The sequence below is a fragment of the Bombina bombina genome, chromosome 5 (genome assembly GCF_027579735.1).
Source record: "Bombina bombina isolate aBomBom1 chromosome 5, aBomBom1.pri, whole genome shotgun sequence".
NCBI lineage: Eukaryota > Metazoa > Chordata > Amphibia > Anura > Bombinatoridae > Bombina > Bombina bombina.
In genome coordinates this window covers 140,117,763-140,130,998 of record NC_069503.1, presented here as the reverse complement: position 1 = coordinate 140,130,998, position 13,236 = coordinate 140,117,763, and the positions used below count along the sequence as shown (strand labels likewise).

Genomic DNA, 13,236 nt, shown 5'->3' with positions numbered 1-13,236 from the left:
GTTCCCATAGACTGCAATCTCAAGGCACTTTTCAGTGCCGTTTTTTTCTAACACCCCACAGCCTCCACTTTTAACTCCTTATAGCTGCTTAGTGCAGTTTTTTTAATTAAAAACAATTCTAATATTTTTTATTTATAAAATTAATTTTCTGAGCGCTAATTGCTACAGATAGATAGATAGATAGATAGATAGATAGATAGATAGATAGATTTTCTATGAAAGTTCTTTATTTATTTATTGCTAAAAACTAAAAAAAATGTCATGTAGTTGTTGGACCAGACTGATTATTTTTTTTCACTGCTTACATTTTCCTTGTTATCATACAGTATTAGAGCATGTATCTCTTTCTTTCTCATAGTTGTGCATCCTCATGGCTATTTATAAATTCAGAAATCAAATTATTGCTTCTGGACAAAGATCAAGCAAGTTACTGTTAATTTACTAATCTAAGTTCTCATTAACATTTTCTTTCTCGCCCACACAGCATTTTTGTAAGCTATTTGTCTGCACTTGCTTTGAAACAAACACGCATTCATTACAGAGTTGGATGCAACAACAAGGAGAGGACAGAGCCTATAAACTTTGCAAGGAAACCGGTGAATAAAGGATTCTGTCTACATAAGGAAAAGGTATAATTCTTATTTTGGATACATAAAGTTAAAATCAGACCCTTTGGTGCCAGTTTAACAAGGGCAGAATGGCCCTGAATGTAACTGTTTCCTGTGCGAGTCTTCAGTCTTAACTCATCCGCCAGCTCTGAGGTGGCGGACAGAAATCTGCCTGATCGTATACGATCGGATTGATTTACGCCCCCTGCTAGTGGCCGATTGGCAATGAAAAACCTCCGGGGGTCGGCATTGCACAAGCAGTTCACCAGAACTGCTTGTGCAATTTTAAATGCCGACAGCATATGATGTCGTCATTTAGCGATGCAAGGTGGACATGATTCGCTCTAGCGAATCATGCCCACCCGGGGTATGATAAATCTACACCTTTGTCTTTATTGTACACTTTTTTATCTTTTAATAATGGTTACTATCGAAATCAATTTTGAACACAATCAAAATCCTTTAGAAAAAAAAGTATGTGATTGTTTTGAACAAGCAATTACCATTTAAAGGGACAGTCTATTTCAGAATTTTTATTGTTGAAAAAGATAGATAATCTCTTTATTACCCATTCCACCATTTTGCACAACCAACATGGTCATATTAATATACTTTTTACCTCTGTGATTACCGTGTACCTAATTTTCTGCAGACTGCCCCCTTATCTCAGTGCTTTTGACAGACTTGCATTTTAGCCAATAAGTGCTAAATCATAAGTAGCTCCTCGGGAGTGAGCACAATGTTATCTATATGGCACACATTAACTAGCACTGTCTAGCAGTGAAACACTTTCAAAAGGCACTTAGATAAGAGGCAGCCTTCAAGGGCTTAGAAATTGGCATATGAGCCTACCTAGGTTTAGCTTTCAACAAAGAATACCTTTAGAACAAAGCAAAGTTTAATTTTGGCTAGCCTGTCCCTTTAAGGGAATATCTGTAGATAAATCATTAGATGTGTTTTTCTAAAGGATTGCGATTGGCCTGGGGATTACTTATTAAACTGCTGGAATATATAAACATGAATGGTTTGGGGATGCATTTTGTGGCTTCATATACTATGTCATTAAGCACATATTTGGTGTGTTTTCATTTGAAAGACAATCAGCTAGATTATGAGTTTGGCGTTATGAGTAAAAAAGCAGTATTATGGCCCATAACGCTGCTTTTTCCCTAACGCTGCTATTACGAGTCTTGTCGGTATAGGTGTACCGCACACCTTTTAGCCTGTCACGCAACGTCAGTACCGCACTTTTAAAAAATCATTTTTCAATGGGACTCCCATAGCACCGGTATAACGAGTTTGCTTGGGAGGCTAAAACTTGAACGATACACCCCATACTAACAAGATCCGTACCGCCATCTAAAGTCAGTAGTTATGAGTTTTACGTTACAAATCTGTAACATAAAACTCATAACTAAAGTGTTAAAAAGTGCACTAACACCCATAAACTACCTATTAACCACTAAACCGCCATCCTCCAGCATTGCAAACACTATTTAAATATTATTAACCCCTAATCTGCCGTCCGCCCACACAGCCGCTATGATAAACCTATTAACCCCTAAACCGCAAGCCCCCACAACGAAATATACTTAAATAAACTATTAACCCCTAAACTGAAAGCCCCCCCAATGAGATATACTAAAATAAACTATTAACCCCTAAACCTAACGACCCCTAACTTTATATTAAAATTACAATTTCCCTATCTTAAATTAAATTAATACTTACCTGCCAAATTAAATAAATTAATTTTAAACTAACAATTAAATGAAGATTATTATTTAACTAACTACCAACTAAATTAAACTAAACTACACATTAAAAAATCCTAATACTACTCAAAAAAAAGTATCTAATTACGAAAAAAACTAAATCAATTACAAAAAAAACAAATACTGAATTACGAAAAATAAGAAACAAATTATCAAAAGTAAAAAAGAATTACACCTAATCTAATAGCCTTATCAAAATAAAAAAGCCCCCCCCCCCAAAATAAAATAAACCCTAGCCTACAATAAACTACCAATGGCCCTTAAACAGGCCTTTTGTGGGGCATTGCCCCACATAATTCAGCTCTTTTACCTGTAAAAAAAAATACAAACATCCCCCCAACAGTAAAACCCACCACCCCCACAACCAACAACCCCCAAATAAAATAGCTATCTAAAAAAAAATCTAAGATCCCCATTGGCCTGAAAAGTGCATTTGCATGGGCATTGCCTTTTAAACGAAATTTAGCTCTTTTACATGCCCAGACCCTAATTTAAAAATAAAACCCACCCAAAAAAACCTTAAATAAATACTAACACTAACCCCCAACGATCCACTTACAGTTATTGAAGTCCCGCTTGAAGGATCCATCCAGCCGGCAAGAAGTCATTATTCAAGCGGCCTCTTAGATCTTCATCCAGCCGGCGAAGTCCTCATCCTGGCAGCATCTTCTATCTTCATCCATCCGGCGCAGAGCGGGTCCGTCCTGAAGACATCTGGCGCAGAGCATCCTCTTCATATGGTCGCCACCGTAAACTGGAACTTCAATGCAAGTGACGTCATCCAAGATGACGTCCCTTGCATTTCTATTGGCTGAAATATTTTAATCAGCCAATAGGATTAGAGTTGCTAAAATCCTATTGGCTGTTCCAATCAGCCAATAGGATTTGAGCAGCTCTCATTCTATTTTCTGGAACAGCCAATAGGATGAGAGCTGCTCAAATCCTATTGGCTGCTTGGAACAGCCAATAGGATTTTAGCAGCTCTAATGCTATTGGCTGATTGAAATATTTCAGCCAATAGGAATGCAAGGGACGTCACTTGCATTGAAGTTCCAGTTTACGACGACAACCGTAGGAAGAGGATGCTCCGTGCTGGATTTCTTCAGGATGGACCCGCTCTGCACCGGATGGATGAAAATAGAAGATGCTGTATGGATGAAGACTTTTTGCCGCCTGGATGAGGACTTTGCCGGCTGGATGAAGATCGAAGAGGCTGCCTGGATGAAGACTTCTTGCTGCATGGATGATGACTTCACCGGCTGCATGGATCCTTCAAGCGGGACTTCAAGATCTGTAAGTGGATCGTCGGGGGTTAGTGTTAGGTTTTATAAGGGTTTTTTGGGTGGGTTTTATTTTTAGTTTAGGGTCTGGGCATGTAAAAGAGCTAAATTCTCTTTTAAGGGCAATGTCCATACAAATGCCCTTTTCAGTGCAATGGGAAGCTTAGTTTTTTTTAGATAGTTATTTTATTTGGGGTGGTTGGTTGTGGGAGTGGTGGGTTTTACTGTTGGGGGGGTGTTTTTATTTTTTTTACATGTAAAAGAGCTGATTTATTTGGGGCAATGCACCACAAAAGGCCCTATTAAGGACCCTTGGTAGTTTATTGTAGGCTGGAGGGGTGGTTATTTTTTATTTTATTTTTTATTTTGATAGGGCTATTAGATTAGGTGTAATTCTTTTTTATTTTTGATAATTTGTTTCTTATTTTTTGTAATTTAGTTTTGGTTTTTTTATGTAATTTAGTTATTTTTATTTTTAGTAATTTTAGTGTTTTTGACATCGGGAGCGGCAGATTAAGGGTTAATAGTTTTATGTAGGTGGCAGCAATGTTGGGGGCGGCAGATTATGGGTTAATAACTGTTTGTATTTTTTTGGCGGCTCTCCCCATTGATGTCTATGGGGAAATTGTGCACGAGCACGTCAAAGCAGCGCTTGTTTTCGTTGCAGTATGGAGCTCAACGCAACCATTTCGCCCTTGCAAGCCTGCTTTTTCAACCCTGTAATACCAGCGCTATAGGGAGGTGAATTAACGCTGCTTTTGTGGCGGTCGTTAAAATCCCTAGAGCGCTCAAAACTCGTAATCTATCTGAATATTATTAGCAATATGTGTCGATCACAATAGGAAAATACATCCAATGATTTATCAGCATTAATCCACATATATTTTAAAGGTAATGTTTTTCTTTGATACCTGCACTAGAACAGTCATCATTACAACTTCAAGTACATAGGGCTCCGTTTAGGAAGGGCAGGACAGACAGGGGCAGACATCTCTGCCCCTGTCCTCCTGGCATTGTGACTAGTGGGAAGCATTACACTGCCTGCATTTATCATTGCACAATCCGCCATGTATGCAAAGCCACACCCCTGCTCGAGTCCAGCCAGTCGTGCGCAAACAGGGGTTGTCAACCTCCCCGGTTGAAGAAGTCTGGGTGAAATGAGGAATTGGTATGATCAGGATCTTCAATTTAAACCCTAGCCAAACATACAGCACATGAAGCCTCTTTTAGCCCTTGTGAAGAATTTTGTCTTGCTACTGCAAAGCAGACAAGTCTGTATCACTTTTATTTTTATTTTACTTTATCAAAGTTTTCTTTTGTGTTTTATAGAGGGTGATTTTTTCCTGTTTTAATTTACATTGTAAAGTGTGAAGAAATTATATTTCAACGCTGGTATCCTTGACAGTGGGTCTCTATGTTGCGTTAAAGGCATACTGAACCCAAATTTTGCTTTCATGATTCAGATAGAGCATGCCATTTTAAGCAACTTTCTAATTTACTCCTATTATCAATTTTTCATTGTTCTCTTGGTATCTTTATTTGAAAAAGTAGGAATGTACACTTACGAGCCAGCCCATTTGTTGTTCAGCACCCTGGATAGCGCTTGCTGGTTGGTGGCTGCATTTAGCCACCAATCAGCAAGCGCAACCCAGGTGCTGAACCAAAGATGGGTCTGGCCCATAAGCTTGCATTCCTACTTTTTCAAATAAAGATACATAGGGGACGATTTATCAAAGCCCGAAAGCACCTTTTTCGGTGCGAACCTTTAGGCTTGCAGGAAACAGGAGTTAAGAAGCAGCGGTCTTAAGACCGCTGCTCCTTAACTCGTACGCCACCTCTGAGGCGGCGGACAGCAATCCGCCTGATCGGATACGATCGGGTTGATTGACACCTCCTGCTATCGACCGATTGGCCGCAATGTGCAGGGGTCGGCATTGCACAAGCATTTTACTAGAAATGCTTGTGCAATGATAAATGCTGACAGTGTATGTTGTCAGCATTTATCGATGTGCTGCGGACATGATCCGCTACAGCAGATCATGTCCGCCCGCACATTGTTAAATCGATCCCCCAAGAGAACGAAGAAAAAATTGATAATAGGAGAATATTAGAAAGTTGTTTCAAATTGCATGCTCTATCTGGACCTCGAAAAAAAAATGGGTTCAGTATACCTTTAAGTGAATGGTTACAAAATGGTTCTGACTCCATTGATAATAATTGGGCAGAACTCACAACTTGCAGTTTTCAACGCCACAATGTTGCAACAATTTTGTTTTTCATGAGACATTCATTTCTCAAATAGGTTTTATTGAATCTAGTTAATTAACAATTATTAGTTGCTGTTTTTGCTGCCTTCACATCAAACACTGCTTGTTCCTTCTTACTCAGAGTTTAAACCTGCTTCTACCATTCTGGATTTGGGTATTTGTTTTATACTTAATTAACGGTAATTTCTTAATATCAGTGAAAGACATATTCTTACTATCAGACTGTGATTATTGAATACAGCTACCCTGATACCTGTGTATGACACTGCATGTTTACTAGATTGCGTTTATTTACATCTTGCTATATGACTATCTTTATATAACAGTTTTTTTATTGAACTGTTCAACATTTATTTCCAGAATTCAAAATTGTGATTCAGTGTATAACTTTATCTTTATTGTTGCCTAATCCCATCTGTCTGCATTAAATATTCCATTATTTGTATTAACTACTGCTAATGATATTGTTTATCAGTACATTTGGGTCTAGCCTAATACTAATTCTTGCACCACAATTATACAAGAGCATTTCTGAAATGTGACTAAGGCTAAATCAGATTTTCCAATGGTAAATAGCAAGACATTCCAACCCCCATCCATGATCAACCCAACCCCACCTACAAGACATCCATGACTCCATTCCTGTTGGTTATGGTTATATTGCCACTTAGCTTAGCCCTTTCAGTCTTAAAAGGCATTGGGCAAATGCTGGGAGGTAAACTGTATTTGTGCTATTGATTTTATTATTTGCTCTAGTTTCTTAAAAAAAACATTTAAAGCAAAATATACAATTATGAAAACAAACCTAAAATTATTACATATATATTGCTTTGCATAATTGTGTTATCTATTTTTTTACAGTCTTTTAGTCTTAGAAACATGTAGATAAGTATTGCTGCACTGCTAATTATTGGACCTGTAGGGGTAGGAGCCTTGTGATAAATGTTTCCCTCTCAATCCTCCCATACCAGATCTTGTAAACTCCTCTGCAACTCCAATGGAACTAAAACCATATGCCCCAGGGAATATACTTTTTAACCCTTTGGTTGTCATATAAATCTGCAGTGCTTAATAGAACAAAGAACTTCAAATTGTATTCAATACATTTTATTATATATATAGTTTAATTTATGTTCAGTCTTTGACGTTTACCTAAGCTGCCCCCCAATATTCTAATAAATATAAACTTTTCTATGATGTCACTCTCTGTCTTTATTCAGATTCTCGACTGTGACTGAAGCTGTCCATATTTATAATGAGTAACAACACTACTGCAAGATGGCCCCATGGATCTGATGAAGATGGTGACATGTCCTCAGTATCAGAGGAACCTCTGAAATCTAGGGAACCTGAAAAACCTGAAAAACCAGTGAAGCCTAAGATAACAGAACCCATGAATCCCCCCTTACATGCAACAAATATTGATGATATCCTCCCAAAAAAAACAAAACCTAAATATAACTAACATTTTCTAGATTTGTTGCTTCTTTGACACAATAACTCACTTTTCATATGTAGTGATAGCATTGATTACTATTTATGGTCTATTATTGTGACTTTGTGTTTTGGTGTAATATTTAAGCTTAAATCCGGTTTGTAAATGACAATAAAACAAATCACATCATGCTACAGAGAGAGAGAGAGAGATACAGAAAAAAAGAGAGAGATGATTTGTCAAATAAATGAAATAAATAAACTCATGTTCATTTCAGAAGAAATATGATTTCTTATTATTTTAAAGCAATATTTTACTATTAAATGTATTAAATGGATGAAGTTGCAGAACACAGAGTATCAAGTAACCTTATTAAGTAACTCTATTAAATAATGTGACACTCTATTTCAGAGTGTCATCAATAATCTTACACAAAGAAAAGAAAGGTATAAAAACAACATATTTAGTTTGTTGCAAATAAACACACTTGCAAAATTAGCACTCGCTCCTCTCAACAGCAAAAAATTAAAGGGCAAAGTCCCTATGTGTCGATATAATTCCAATATAGTGCAATACAGCCTGCATTTTGATTGGTATACATCACCAGTTGTGTGATATACTCCAATTTCTGAAGTAAAAGTCAGGTATAGGGTTTCAGCCATGTTTTTCTCGCACCTTTTCAGAGGTGAGACTTTACAGTGTGAGACAGGTAGTGTAGGTATAGTACATACCGAGAGAAGCACATTCACAGGAATGAACAACCGGCTCAATACCATTGTTAGCCTGTTCTATGGAGATTTACCACTTGGGTGCACCTTCTTTTTAGCTCAGTAATGCTTTTCACAGATTAGAACTTTCATGTAGTCTGTTCCCGCCTATATCACCATAGAACAGGCAGACAATGTACTTTTTTTAAATAGATCAGTTCTAAAGGAATTGCCCATTTTGATCACCCTCACATCTAAAAAATATATATACTCCTCACTCCAGAAAGTTTAAACTTAATGTGATTGGTAGATATATTTAGCTCATTTACAAATTCTACCAGGGTTCCAACGTCGCCCAGCCATACTCCAAAATTATCGTTGATATACCGCTACCATGTGGCGCCTTATCGAATAAACAAATTATTTGAGAAAATATATTTTTCTTCATATAAATTCATAAAAATTCTGGCATAATTAGGAGCGACGTTGGAACCCATGGCAGTACCCTGAAGTTGAAGGAAATAGTCAACTTGAAACAAAAAGTAGCTACCACATAATATAATTGTAAGTAATTGTATGAAAAAATAAATTTGAGCAGAATTTTATCTATTATCGGATCTCAGGACAGAACACACTGAATCAATGCCATTGGTATGGTATGTTTAATATTGGTGTACAAGCTTTCAACACCTAGGCTGAACAGAATAAATTTAGTGGTAGGGAGTTCAAGGGAGTCAAGTTTCTGAGATATGGTCTCCAGAACTGTACACAGTATTCCAGATTTGGCCTAACTAATGATCTGTAAAGTGGCATAAGAACCTTGCTATTTCTGCTACTAATAGCAGAAATAGGACAGGACTTGGTATTTCACACTACTACTAACAGTAGTGTGAAATATGTTCTGGTCCAGGCTGTTGGTCTGGTAATGCAGATTTCGCTGGTTTTGTTGGTTCATCTGGCATCACACGCTCTCCTGGTTTTGCAGTTTCATTTGGTTTAGGATAATCGTTCTAGTCTCTATAATTCCCAAGTCCCTTTCTTCTTTAGTTACAGTCAGTAATGTACCATTGAGACTATAATTGACCTTTGGGTTTTTGGATTCTATATGCATAATTTTGCTCTTGGTAATATTACATTTCAGATCCCATTTATTTGACTGGTCCTCTAGTTTTTTTTAAATATCACAGTTCATTTGATCAACCCCTCCTGGAACATAATTTCTATTACAAATTTTTGTATCATCAGAAAACAAGCAAACCTTCCCCTTCAGCCCACTTCCAATATCACTTATGAACATGTTAAACAAAACAGGCCCAAGAACTGACTCTTGGGGAACACCACTAGTAACTGATGCCTCATTAATTGAAACCGTCTGTCGTCTATCTTTAAGCCAGCATTCTACCCACTTAACAATCTTAGCATCTACTCCAAGGCAATACATTTTGTGGATAAATTTGTTGTGTGGGACGATGTCAAATGCTTTGCTAAAGTCTAGATATGCAACATCTACGACTCCTCCCTGGTCTATTATTTTAGTTACATGGTCAAAGAAATCAATTAGATTAGTCTGACATAAATTTACTTCTATTTCCTTAACTCTTTGTATTCTTTGCTTAAAAATAATATATGCATATACTACACTATATACTACACTAGTGAGAGAAAGCTTGGGATAGGTGGCCACACACATGTGTCACTTGTGATTGGCTCAACTCATGTGATCAGCAGGCTCCCAGTAGTTCACTGTTGCTCCTTCAACAAAGGATACCATAAGAATGAAGCACATTTGATCATAAAAGTAAATTGGAAAGTTGATTAAAATTGTATGTTCCTTCTGAATCATGAAAGAACAATTTTAGGGGTTCATGTCCCTTTAAATATATGTGTATAAAGTAATCATATTATCTCACAATCACCTGAGGTGATCCAGTCCTGAGGTGTAGTAAATTGATACATAATAGCTGCAAATAAATAGATTAGAATTTTTATATTTCGATTACTGCATAATTTGATTATTGCTTTTAAAGAGAATTTGAATTTTTCGAATTCAAATATTGCACAATTCGATTATTTTAAAGATAGCATTAGAAATATTATTATATTGAACAAATGTTAGAATGTTGTACAAACATTTGAAATTCAAAACAAATGAACAAATGTGTTAGAATTCGTTTCATTTTTCAAATGTTGCAAAACATTCGCCCATCCGTAATTTCATGGACAGAAAAGACCTTCATTTAGAGAAGTCTGTGCAAATCTGTAGCTGGGTGGATTACAAAGCTACTGTGATTCTGTAAATTTGTTCTAAAGGCAATAAATAGTGAACACCAGAATTAAAGTGTATGGTTATTTTTATTATGTTTAAAAAAAAGTAAATCTAGAGCACATTACAACTGTTATTCGGATTTTTTGGAGTTGATTCATCAACAATCGAAATATGTTCTGGTCCAGGCTGTTGGTCTGGTAATGCAGGTTTCGCTGGTTTTGTTGGTTCATCTGGCGTCACAAGCTCTCCTGGTTTTGCAGTTTCATTTGGTTTAGGAGAATCTTTCTTGTTTCTATTAATATCTTCATTAGATCCAGATGGGGGATCTCTTGGAATGACGTTACTCATGTCAAGTTCAGGAAGATTCTGTCACTTTCTGAATTATACATTTGTGATAAAAAACAAACAGCAAAGACCAAGTTAATAATAGAATATTAATTGTGACTCGTTTAAAAAAAAAAATGAAACTGTTATGTGTGACACATTTTAAGTGTCAGAGAATGGCTTAAAGGGACAGTATACACTAATTATCATATAACTGCATGTAATAGACACTACTATAAAGAATAATATGCACAGATACTGATCTAAAATCCAGTATAAAACCTTTAAAAATTTACTTAGAAACTCCCAATTTAGCACTGTTTATGAGATTAGGTAGTCTGGGACACCCACTGAAAGGGGCTTAAAGCAGACACACATGGATAGACCCATTATACAAACATATATATGTATATATACATCAGTATACATCTAAAACGTTGGGGCTTGGTTTGGAGTATGAAAATCAGCACAATGTTATTTAAAAAACATAATTTATGTAAGATCTTACCTGATAAATTCATTTCTTTCATATTGGCAAGAGTCCATGAGCTAGTAACGTATGGGATATACAATCCTACCAGGAGGGGCAAAGTTTCCCAAACCTCAAAATGCCTATAAATACACCCCTCACCACACCCACAATTCAGTTTAACGAATAGCCAAGCAGTGGGTGATAAAGAAAGGAGTAGAAAGCATCAACAAAAGAAATTTGGAAATAATTGTGCTTTATACAAAAAATCATAACCACCATAAAAAGGGTGGGCCTCATGGACTCTTGCCAATATGAAAGAAATTAATTTATCAGGTAAGTTCTTACATAAATTATGTTTTCTTTCATGTAATTGGCAAGAGTCCATGAACTAGTGACGTATGGGATAGCAATACCCAAGATGTGGAACTCCACGCAAGAGTCACTAGAGAGGGAGGGATAAAAATAAAAACAGCCATTTTCCGCTGAAAAAATTAATCCACAACCCAAAAAAAGTTTATTCTCATAAATGAAAGAAAAAAACTTAAATCAAAAGCAGAAGAATCAAACTGAAACAGCTGCCTGAAGAACTTATCTACCAAAAACTGCTTCTGAAGAAGCAAATACATCAAAACGGTAGAATTTAGTAAATGTATGCAAAGAGGATCAAGTTGCCGCTTTGCAAATCTGATCAACTGAAGCTTCATTCTTAAAGGCCCACGAAGTGGAGACTACTCTAGTAGGGTGAGCTGTAATTCTCTGAGGCTGGGCCTGACCCGACTCCAAATAAGCATGATGAATCAAAAGTTTTAACCAAGAAGCCATGGAAATAGCAGAAGCCTTCTGACCTCTCCTATGACCAGAAAATAAAACAAATAGACTGGAAGTCTTCCTGAAATCTTTAGTAGCTTCCACATAATATTTCAAAGCTCTTACCACATCCAAAGAATGTAAGGATCTTTCCAAATAATTCTTAGGATTAGGGCACAAGGAAGGGACAACAATTTCTCTACTAATGTTGTTAGATTTCACAACCTTAGGTAAAAATTGAAAAAAGTCTGCAAAACTGCCTTATCCTGATGAAAAATCAGAAAAGGAGACTCACAAGAAAGAGCAGATAGCTCAGAAACTCTTCTAGCAGAAGAGATTGTCAAAAGGAACAACACTTTCCAAGAAAGTTGTTTAATGTCCAAAGAATGCAGAGGCTCAAATGGAGGAGCCTGTAAAGCATTCAAAACCAAATTAAGACTCCAAGGAGGAGAAATTGATTTAATGACAGGCTTAATACGAACTAAAGCCTGTACAAAACAGTGAATATCAGGAAGTATAGCAATCTTTCTGTGAAATAAAACAGAAAGAGCAGAGATTTGTCCCTTCAAGGAACATGCAGACAAAACCTTATCCAAACCATCCTGAAGAAACTGTAAAATTCTAGGAATTCTGAAAGAATGCCAAGAGAATTTATGAGAACACCATGAAATGTAAGTCTTCCAAACTCTATAATAAATCTTTCTAGAGATAGATTTACGAGCTTGTAACATAGTATTATTCACTGAGTCAGAGAGACCTCTATGACTTAGAACTAAGCGTTCAATTTACATACCTTCAAATTTAATGATTTGAGATCCTGATGGAAAAACAGACCTTGAGACAGTAGGTCCGGCCTTAACGGAAGTGGCCAAGGTTGGCAACTGGACATCCGAACCAGATCCGCATACCAAAACTTGTGTGGCCATGCTGGAGCCACCAGCAACACAAACGATTGTTCCATGATGATTTTGGAGATCACTCTTGGAAGAAGAACTAGAGGCGGGAAAATGTAAGCAGGATGATAACACCATGAAAGTGTCAGCGCATCCACTGCTTCCGCCTGAACATCCCTGGACCTGGACAGGTATCTGGGAAGTTTCTTGTTTAGATGAGAGGCCATGAAATCTATCTCTGGAAGACCCCACATCTGAACAATCTGAGAAAACACATCTGGATGGAGAGACCACTCCCCTGAATGTAAAGTCTGACGGCTGAGATAATCCGCCTCCCAATTGTCTACACCTGGGATAAGCACCGCAGAGATTAGACAGGAGCTGGATGTTATATCTCCTGTT

General features: G+C 36.9%; 1 long non-coding RNA gene across 1 annotated transcript; it reads left to right on the top strand.

The window, feature by feature from the left end:
• The first annotated feature begins 542 nt into the window (after window positions 1-542).
• Window positions 543-7,648, top strand: LOC128660098 (uncharacterized). Its single transcript, XR_008402506.1, has 2 exons — window positions 543-629; window positions 7,151-7,648. It is a non-coding gene; the product is annotated as an uncharacterized LOC128660098 (long non-coding RNA).
• The last annotated feature ends 5,588 nt before the right edge of the window (window positions 7,649-13,236 follow it).